Raw genomic sequence first — 8,373 nt, forward strand, 5'->3', positions numbered from 1 at the left:
ATCAGAAATAACACAGCTTTGTACCATCCAATGTAACTGAGTGGCTCATCTTTATTATCTACAAAACCAAAAAAATGATGTTATTACGGCATTGTAGGTCTCACATGTAATAATCAAAAAAATCTATAACTGCAACAACAATGTTGAGGTTTTGTCTTTTTTTTTACCTGAATACCGTATATATTTTCTTGTGATTACTGCATGTTGTAAATAGAATGCTGTATTGTCATCTTTCAAAATGCAGGAAGGATCCAGGAAACAAGATAGTGTGTGGATAGAAACTGATCGAAATAACAACCGGTAATGAACACAGAAGATGTCCCACTTATGCAATGGCCCTATAGGCAAAAATCGTTCCTTAGGGCATGAACTAAACAATTGGTGCCAAGCTCATGCTTTGCTATCAAAGGCTGCTATAAGTGATTTGAAGGCTCCTAAACTGGGGTTGTGAGGCATTCCTTGACAGATGCATTTATAATCCGCTAAGGGGTCTACCGGCAGGGTCTCGTGCTAGTGGAAATCCTGGCGAATGCCCAGAGGTACATAAATCAGATGCCTGAACCACTGGCTCTTTCTACGCAAAGCAGCAGTGGCCTACTCTGAGATCATGTACATATCTGAGCTCTTACCCTAGTCCACGGGTGACCCTATAGTGGGGAACTATTTTGGCCGCATTTGTATTCCGTTAAGTGACCATGGTGAGATTGTGCCTAATGACCACTTTAAAGCTTTGTCCCTGGATATTAGACAAAAATAGAAATACAGTTTTTTTATGCTTTTTATTTGAAATTGTGGGGTCTTCTTTGCAATACATGGAGTGTGGCCTAAGTTACATTGTCAGCAAGTTAGCGAGAATGCAATTTGGAGGCCGGTCCCACATATCAGGACAATCTCCGTCCCTTGCAGAGGCCGCAGAAGAGCTAACTAGACTGGCCTAAAAAACTTTAGTTAAGGACCTTTTTAACATGACTGTTGCGGCTTCAGGGCTTCAGTGAGCCTAAGAGTGGAATCCTCTAAATTTGACATAACTTTTCACCCTGAATATTTTTCATTACAATTAGAACGTAAATATAAATTGTTGCCTCCATAGCACGAGAATATATATTAAAAAGGAGAATACCTTTTTCCAACACAATATCTATAATGTACGAAATATATCCAGATGGTCTAATGCAAGACTGTGTTAATGTTTGGTAAACTCCTTCCTCTCAACCCGCCTTGTGAGTCCACAGACTAAAAATCTGTTCTATTGGTTATGCTAATCCAAAAAGCATAAAGAGCGGTTGCTGCTTTTGATTTACATTTATTGTTAATGGGATGCAAACCTAGTGGTTTAGGCTCTCTCAGACAGTATATGTTCTGGAACGGTGGCCCAGAGCAGGGTTGGCACTCTTACAACTGTTATTAGTGGTGTTGGTCTCTCAGGCGAGGAGCTGGTGTGCAGAAGGAGAGTGGGATCCTGAGAAAAACACCCCCAGTATCTATGGATGGGGACTTATGTTGGGGGGAACTTCTCTTCCACAGCCGCTGGATAAACAGACAAGGACTCTATAGGCACAAACCCACTGCCAATGGAATGCACAGGTAAAGATTATTTAGTATGTATTAGGATTTAAAATATCTAGAAGGAAGGTGGTAACTGATACAAAAAAAGTTATTCAAATTGAGTCTTAAAAAACACCTATATATCTATCTATATATATAATAATATGTATAAATTATGTTGTGTCTCATATAATTAATGTTTTAATTTACTAATGCGTGGGTTAATTGCTTCCCAAACTGTTGGAATCTAAACTATTTAGGACTGTCTGCACTTAAAGTTTTAAAGTGAGGTTCAGGTATGCCCAGGCTTGCCTCTTTGCCATAGAGGAGATTAATACAGCACAAAACCTACTGCTGGTATCTCTCTGGGCTATAAGATTACGATGTCTGTGGCTCTATTACCAGAAGTGTGAGTGTTTCACTGGCCTTGGCTAATGGTAATGAGATATTACTCTGCCCCACGAGACACAATGTACAGACGCCACAGGGCAGGCTTATTTGGGAGAAAGCTCTTCCTCTCCTTGCAGGGATTGTAGATACTGTAATCGGACCTTTAGATCCCAATGGGGATAAGAAAGGAATTGGAACAATGTTTCAGCTGTTATAGCTTAATAAGGTTTTACTCATTCATATTTTGCATCTTTATCTTAATGGGTTTTTTTTTCTTTAGATGCCACTTTGATACTGTGTTGTTCAGGGATAAAACTAGGACCCATCCTTCCTCAGGACCAATAACCCAGTGCCTATTACCAGAGCAGAGCCTGGCCCAGTTGGTCAAGAGTACTTTGGTTGGACTGGTAGGAGCTATTAAAAAAATGATGATTATGGCAAACAAGGCATGGCCACTTTTCACTTCACAGAAACCGCCCAGCATCTGGGCATCTGTCTGGAGTACTCTGTAGCTTTCTTTAGAACAGATCCACCAGAGAAAATACAAAAGATAATTGAAATTATCAAGGCTTCTACTTCAATGGTCATTGTCACTTTCCTCTCCCTCATGGATATTGATCTGCTAATTCAAAAGTTGTCTTACAGTGGGTAGGAAGTGGGAGGTGGATATTGGTTCCCAAACTTGCAGCCATGGATAGGCATCACCCCCAAAGCCCATGTCAGTGGAATGAGAGAGTTCATGATGAACGTGAAGTTGCTTAATTTATCTAGTAATGAATTGTTTCCAGAATTTTGGGAGACATTATTTAACTGTAAGTTGAAAAACTCAAACTCTCCAGCAGGGAATCAGAGAGAATGTACTGGCCATGAAGATCTGACTGGAGTACAAAACAGCTTTACTGATATGTCGCTCATGCCTATCTTTTCCAATGTCTATAAAGGAGTGTATGCTGTGGCCCATGCACTTCATAATATTCTCAGCTGTAAAAAAAACTGTAACAACAAGGTGCAGCTAGATCCATTGAAGGTGAGTTGACAAACAACATTATATAATTATTTTTAAGTCAGTCACATTAACAAGGAACATTGGTTAAACCTAAAAAAAAAGGACAGTCGGTCTATCATGCTGTTGAGCCAATAGGCCTACACCTTTGTCTAGATAATGACATATATGAATCCATATCTACGTAGATTTTACAGCACATAAAAAAGATTAAGTTCAAAACAAAGGAAGGAGATGATGTTTACTTTAACGAGAATGGAGACCCAGCAGCAAAGTATGAAATTATAAACTGGCAGCCAACAGAACATGGCATCGTGGACTTTGTCACAGTTGGTCTTTACGATGCATCTCTACCTGCAGATAAACAGCTGAATCTGCTGAATAAGTCTTTAATTTGGGCAAAGAACTCACAAAAGGTAAGCCACAATGGTATAACTTTAAGGTGATTACAGTGCATTTATTTGCTATGGTAGTGTAAGTTGTTACAATAGTTTCTATTCTACTACAGTTTTGCAAAGCCAACACCTGGTGAAAGTGAATGGTCATACATTTTTTTTTTTTTCATGCAGGTGCCGTTGTCAGTTTGCAGTGAGAAATGTCCTCCAGGAACTCGCAAGGTTCTCCAGAAAGGAAAGCCTGTTTGCTGTTATGACTGTTTAAGATGCGCAGAGGGAGAAATAAGCAACATGACAGGTGTAGTAATGTTGGTAAAATGTCATAAAAAAGGGTCAGCTGACTTAAATTTAAAAAAATGCCTAGTATTTACTCAGTGGTATGTGAGCATGCAAATTTTGGATTCAGTTCGGAGGTATTGATATCTCTCTCTCTGAAACTACAATAATTGCAGTGAGAGTTGATGAAATTGTGTTTGTACAGCAGCTCTTAAAATAAATACTAATATATATATATATATATATATATATATATATATATATATATATATATATATATATAATGCATAGTTATTAAGAAATAAAAGAAAAAAATATTACTTTTATTAAAGAGTAATTCCTGTTTGTGCTGTATCTTTTAAAACCAAATTTTATTCATGATGAAACCATGCTGAACACTTAGATTTGTCTTAAGGCTTTCAATTATTTGAGAAGACTGGAGTGTCTGTTTTGTGTGCATCACAAATAACAAACATAGAGACAAAACAAAATAATAAATGTATTAAGTCTAATAACTGCTTTAGTATTTTTTTTTTCAGATTCCATCACCTGTGTGCGTGCCACCTGAGTTCTGGTCAAATGAGAGAAGAGAGCATGTGTGAAGAAGGAGGCAGAGTTTCTATCATATGAAGAGATTAGGGGAGCACTGCTCACTGCAGCATCCTTATTTGGAACATGCATCACTGCTGTTGTGGCCATTCATTTCTTCAGAAACAGGAAAAACTCCCATTGTCAGGGCAACAACTCTGAGCTGAGCTTCCTGCTGCTCTCTCTTGACTCTGTGTTTCCTGTGTTCTCTGACCTTCATAGGCCGGCCCTCTGAGTGGTCCTGCATGCTGCGACACACAGCATTTGGCATCACCTTTGTTCTCTGTATCTCTTGTGTTCTGGGGAAAACTATAGTGGTGTTAATGGCCTTCAGGGCCACACTTCCAGGTAGTATGTTATGAAATGGTTTGGGCCCGCACAGCAGAGACTCACGTTGTGGGCTTCACTGTAATACAAGTTCTCATATGTATCCTCTGGTTGATAATTTCTCCTCCTTTCCATTTAGAATCTGATGAATTTAAGCATAAACATCTTACAGTGTGGCTCTGGGCTCAGCTGTAGGTTTTTGGGCTGTACTTGGGTACATAGGACTTCTGGCCCTATTATGTTTCATTCTTGCTTTTCTGGCCCGGAAAACGCCTGTAACTTCAATGAGCCAAATTTATCACCTTCAGCATGCTGATATTCTGCGCCGTCTGGATCACTTTTATCCCAGCGTATGTCAGCTCTCCTGGGAAGTTCAGTGTTGCTGTGGGAGATTTTGCTATCTGGCATCCAGTTTTGGACTGCTCTTTGTATTTCATTCCAAAATGTTATATTACTTTACTGAAACCTGAGAAGAATACTAAAAAGAACATGATGGGGAAGGAGACACAAAGTCAGTTTGAAATCTAAAATAATAGAACAGCAGGTATATCACTATTGTTCAATTCATTGTGTCAAGGACCTTCATGAAGACATCTAACCTTATTTTACTTTTATGTACTCTGTAATATTTCTCCACTGTATATTTGTGAAATATTTATATGACAGCCTTTTAGTATACAACATAATATAATTGTTTCAATAATAACATGACCTTGGTCATTGTGCTGGATCAGAACTAACAGCTTTTTACCATCCAATGTACCTGAGTGACATCTTTATTGTCTTACAAAACCAAAAAAAATGATGTTATTACTGCATTGTAGTCTCACATGTAATTACACAAAAACATCTATAACTGCCAACATTAAATATGTTGATGGTTTTACTCTTTTTCAGTACCCTGAATACCATATATGTATATATATAGTTAGTTAAATACTAGCATGTTCTAAACAGAACTACTGTATTGGTCATCTTTCAAAATGCAGGATAAGCCACAGGAATCAAGATATTGTGTAGTCTAGAAACTGACCTGATGAAATAACAACCGGTAATGGACATATTGGCAAATGCCTGCGTATGCAATGGCCCTATAGCCAAAAATCTTCCTTAGGGCATGCACTAACAATGTGCCAAAGCTCATGCTTTTGCCATCAAAGGCTGCTATAAGTGCTTTGCAGCTCCTAAAATTGGGTTGTGAGGCATTCCTTGACCAGATGACATTTATAATCCCTGCTAAGGGTCTACCGCAGGGTCTCTTGCTAGTTGGAAATTCCTGGCGAATGCCAGAGGTACACTAATCAGATGCCTGAACCACTGGCTGCTTTCTACTCAAAGCAGCAGTGGCCATACTCTGAGATCATGCTACATATCTGAGCTCCTTACCCTATGTCCAAGGGTGACCCTATAGTGGGAACTCATTTTTGCCGCATTTGTATTCCGTTACGTGACCATTGGTGAGGATTGTGCCATACATTGACCACTTAAAAGCTTTGTCCTCTTGGATATTAGACAAAAACTAGAAATACAGTTTTTATTATGCTTTTTATTTTGAAATTGTGAGTTTCTTCCTTTGCAATACATTGCAGTGTGTCTAAGGTACATTGTCAGCAAGTAGCAGAGATGCAATTTGGAGGTCCCACAATCAGACACTCTCCTTCCCCTTGCAGAGGCCGCAGAAGCTAAACTAGACTGTGCTTTGCAGCTCCTAAAATTGGGTTGTGAGGCATTCCTTGACCAGATGACATTTATAATCCCTGCCAAGGGTCTACCGCAGGGTCTCTTGCTAGTTGGAAATTCCTGGCGGGTGCCAGAGGTACACTAATCAGATGCCTGAACCACTGGCTGCTTTCTACGCAAAAGGAGCAGTGGCCTTACCCTATGTCCAAGAGTGACCCTATAGAGGGAACTCATTTTTTCCGCTTGTATCTTTGTATTCCGTTACGTGACCATAGGTGAGGGTTGTGCCATACACTGACTACTAAAAAGCTTTGCCCTCTTGCTCAGCTCCCTCTCCACCACAGTTGTCAGGCAGAAACCCCCGGAGCATTGCTGAGGCACCAAGAAGTCACCTTTTCCTCTCATGCTCCTTTTTCCTTAACACATGAATCAAACCCTAAGAAACTTGAACTCCTTTGATTGGGGCATTACTCATTTCCAGCCCAAAGGGTGCAATCAATCATCAGCTTCAGCTTGGATCCGTTATAGTTGAGGAGGAAGGACCCAAATGCAGAGACAAGACGGTAAGCAGTAGAAGGGTTCTTGTGGCTTTATTTTAAACAATTCACACCACAAGGAGCACAGAACAAAGCATTCTCAGAATGTCCAAACCAAGAAATGTGCAGGCGGTAGTCCGGGAACACCAGATCCAACAACGGCACCAGGGAAGAAGGCACATCGCCAGGTGGGTGAACACTGGGAAAAACTCAGAGAGGGACACAGGGAAAGCCAGGCGCTGGAAGAGGCAAAGCTCAGGCAGGAAGGTGAGCACAGGGTAACGCTCACCAAAAACACAGGGAAATCCAAGCACTGGACAGGCAAAGCTTCGGCAGGACACGGGGAAAACAGGCAGTGACACAACGACTGGAACGCCACACTGACAAAACGATCTGACACAAGACAAAAGGAACACAGGGGTTAAATACATGAAGTAATGAGGCAACGGGGAACAGGTGAGACGTGTGGTAAAGCACATTAGGGCGGGGCAGGACAATCAGACATGCCAAAGTAAAGCTAGACAAGACTATGCAAGACAGGAAACAAAACTATCAAAATAAAGCAGAAAGTAGAACAAACAGACACAGGGGAACAAGACAGGACCAGCAACACAGGACCACGGAGAAAACAGACAAAAACACACGGAGGCCAAAGAAAGGGAAACATAAACCCAAACCAAAACCCCAAACCACAACAGGATCAACAGCAAAACAATAAACAGAAGGATTTCAACAACCTGAACGTACCTATTCTAAATAAAAGAAAACTAAGGAAAATCACTGACCTAACTCCTTATTAAAAAACAGGGGAAAAAAGTCTCAAACTGAAATCCTACCTACCCTAACCAAATCTGGGCTGTTATAACAAATAACAGATTCATCACATTTTCACAGAGACAAATCCTGCTAGCAATCTGGCTGGAAGTAAAGAAATAGGAGTGCACAGGAGCTGGGATAAGCCAGCTTTTTAAAACGTGTTGGTGTCTAAGAAATTTGTAGTTTTTTGGGCTGTACTTGGATACAAAGGACATTCTGGCCATGTTATGTTTCATTCTTGCTTTTCTGGCCTGGAAACAGCCTGATAATTTCAATGATGCCAAAATTATCACCTTTAGCATGCTGATATTTCGCGTAGTATGGATTACTTTCATCCCAGCGTATGTCAGCTATGTATGTTAGGTGCGGTTAGTTCTACCTATATGGGTTGTTCAGTAGGAGTCCTCCAAGGCTCTATACTGGGGTCCATTTCATTTTCTCTATATATTAATGATTTACCTAAATACAGGAGTACCAACTCTCACACATTGGCCGTGAGACACGCATTTGACTGGTTTCATACGCTCACACGCCACACCCCCAATTTCTCACGCTGAAGTGTCGGTCAACTTTCTGAAAGATGAGTTTATTTATAGATGTACTTGTTGAGCCACTTGTGATCGACTAGTTGAGCTTTTAGAGACTGTGAGGAGGCTCAAGAGCGCTCCCTGTTAGTGGAATTTTCTAAATGTCGCAAACTGAGAAAACAAATTTCACAAGCCATCACAGGTGCATTTCCCCGGCTTCAGGTGTAAATGTAAATGGGCTGTATTTATATAGCGCTTTTCTAGTCTTAATGACTACTCAAAGCGCTTTT

At 40.4% G+C, this 8,373-nt stretch overlaps 2 pseudogenes; both read left to right on the top strand.

Moving 5' to 3' along the window:
* The first annotated feature begins 2,839 nt into the window (after positions 1 to 2,839).
* On the top strand, positions 2,840 to 5,052 carry LOC116687031 (extracellular calcium-sensing receptor-like; annotated as a pseudogene).
* Positions 5,053 to 6,845: 1,793 nt separating this feature from the next.
* LOC116687032 (extracellular calcium-sensing receptor-like) overlaps positions 6,846 to 8,373 on the top strand; it is a 42,325-nt pseudogene continuing 40,797 nt past the window's right edge.

The sequence above is a fragment of the Etheostoma spectabile genome, chromosome 3 (genome assembly GCF_008692095.1).
Source record: "Etheostoma spectabile isolate EspeVRDwgs_2016 chromosome 3, UIUC_Espe_1.0, whole genome shotgun sequence".
NCBI lineage: Eukaryota > Metazoa > Chordata > Actinopteri > Perciformes > Percidae > Etheostoma > Etheostoma spectabile.